The sequence below is a fragment of the Lepeophtheirus salmonis genome, chromosome 8, assembly GCF_016086655.4.
Source record: "Lepeophtheirus salmonis chromosome 8, UVic_Lsal_1.4, whole genome shotgun sequence".
Classification (NCBI taxonomy): Eukaryota; Metazoa; Arthropoda; class Copepoda; order Siphonostomatoida; family Caligidae; genus Lepeophtheirus; species Lepeophtheirus salmonis.
This window is the reverse complement of record NC_052138.2, coordinates 31,730,792-31,733,556: the sequence shown is the minus strand read 5'-3', so window position 1 is coordinate 31,733,556 and position 2,765 is coordinate 31,730,792.

Below are 2,765 nucleotides of genomic sequence, written 5' to 3'. Positions count from 1 at the left end.
CCTTTGCTTGTATACCTCAATATTTATAATAAGTACAGGGTGTCACAGGATAAGTTCCTTTGTAGGTATAACTCATGACAATCAGTCTGTAGAAGTTGTGGGAGGGTTTCATATTAGAATACATTCAGTCGTTTTCATGCGCTGGTGTAGTAAGGAACCTGCGTTTGCCATCGAGAATAAATATTCCCAAAAAATGATCTGACAGAAAATTAAAAAAATAAAACTAATTGAAATTTAGCACCTGAGTTTTTATTAGTGCGATTTATGAAAATCAGTAAATTGCTTCAACATCTACGTATACAAACAAACGATATTTTCACTTCAATTTTATAACTTGAAATTTGTAAAATATTTTGAACAAGAATAACTTCAGGGATAATCATACAACAGAGCTGAAATTGATGGCATCAGATTTGGTGTCATGTAAAAAAATTATAAATAGGTGCAATTTGTTCTCATCAAGTAATTGGAAGTGGATTAATTTCGGAAAAGCTAACATTTTTAAGACCTTTTCAAAATCCCCAAAAACGAAACATCCACAACTATAAAATATGGCATGTTGCCAATTAAATTATGCATCTTTTTGTAAAAAAATAACTAACCTTCTAAAACATATAAATTTTAGTTATTTAAAGAGAAATTAAAAAATCAAAAACTGCTTGAAGGTGGTTGTGGATGCCCTGGTAACTATTGTTATGGTCCCTCAGTGCTAGCTGACAGTGACCCCAGGTATTTTCAGGTCTTCCCTTCGACATGCACCCAAAAGGGGAAGTTGAAGGGGTTGCATCGGGATGTAAGGGAGCCAAAAGTGTCAAAAAAGAGTTTTGCAACGAAGAAAATGGGTTTCTTTCATTACTGGTATCAAAAGTGGTCTGTCCATCCTCACAAGGTTCTTTCCACCCACTTTTTTGATAGTTCTCTGGACAGTCTGATTTGAAACCCTGAGATATCTTGCATGGGCCCTCACTGACTTGAGGTAAATGGCCCAGGCTGTTTTTTTACTCCGTATAATCCAGTTTGGGCTTTTTGACAGAGCCCTTCTTCCTCTCCAACGTTTCAGACTTACTGACATGGTAGACGGTAGTCTTGGAATAACCTAAATGCTTAAAGTGCGCGTATGGAAATTCGTCAATCCCGTTCAAGTGTCATTTTCTCAACTTGTATGTAAGCTAGAGAGTATGTAAGCTGTTTTTGCTTTAAGATAAGCCAAATATGAATAAATTTCAATCAATCAATCTTCATTAATTATTGAATTAGTATGGGTTCAGATTTCAATGGACTACACGGCATTCATTTTTATTAAGCATTTTTAGAACAATTTACACCAAAGATAGGTAATAATGCTCACTTCAGAGGTTGAAGTTAACAGCTCGACGAACTATTAAATAATAGACAAAAAAAATAAAGAGCACACGCAACAACCGTTTTTCCATTTTTTCATCACTTTTAACATAGTTTTTTTCTTTACATGACCCCTTTTTTATTTATTTGATATGATTTTCCAAACTCTCTAAAAAAACTTGAAATATGTCATAATGAAACAAAAAAAACTCTTTTGATTTATATGTAGAACTTGTGTTATTGCCTTTTGGAAAAAGAAGACCTATGTTATCCCACCCTGTATATAACAACTACAAATAATTATGCAATGTATAATGTTCAGTAATGGAAACACCTTTTAAGAACTTTTTTGCCCTCCCCCTCCTTTATGCTGTAATGCAATATGCCAATTAAGGTCTAGAAATGTTTTACCCTGAAAAGAAAGGTTGGGGAGTGGAATTACACATAATTAGAAGTTTGTCATTAGGACATTAACCATTGGATAACATGTAACTTTGTTCCCCTATTGAAAGAGTTGTATCGTGCTAGTGTTTACTTTCAATATTTACCATTAAATCTGATTGTTCCAACATTAATGAATATATGGTATCATGACAAAAAAACAGCGGACAATATTGCTGCAAGAAAAAAAAAACTCCATACTGAACATGAACCATGATTAATTAAATAGAACCTAGACCAATTAATCTAATTATATTTGATTTAAATATATTGACCTGCATTAAGACAAAACCATCTCCCGGGCCCAAAAAAATCCACTTTCTTTTACATTTTGGCCTCCTCCATCATTGTCCAATTTTCAAATAAAACTGTTATCATAGGCTTAGAAAGTATCTGGATGAAATTCCAGCCTATATTTTAACATAAAAGGTCTGTGTTGTGAGATTTGTTATACTTTTTGGAGCGTAACAATTTTGATCGCAAGCACTGTATTTACTCTAGCTCAGCGTTTCTCAAAGTGGGTGCTGGGGCACATTGAAGTTCCTCATGGCTCAATAATGTGTGCCACCAAAAATATGTGTTTTGATATCTAATTTAATATAAATTAGAGATTTTATAAATAAACTAGCAAAGCTTTACACGCCGTTAACTTGGGGCATGGAGGGAGGGGGAAATCACATTGACAATGGGCAATACGATTTCTTCTTAAAGTTTAAACCCTTTCCTTCCTTGGTGAGCATTATAATATGTGTATTATTATTTTATTTCTTTTAAATGTTATGAACTTCAAATAACATACCAACATATATGCATGAAAAAAAGTTCTATATGAGAAGTCCACTTTTTATTTTTGTCAAAAATTGACTAATCGAAATATGCAAAAAAAATGTACAAAACTTTTTTGCGCTAACTCTACAAAAAAATAAATAATAAAGTGCATTCATTGGAATTAAAAAGAGATACACAATCCTAACAATTTTTTT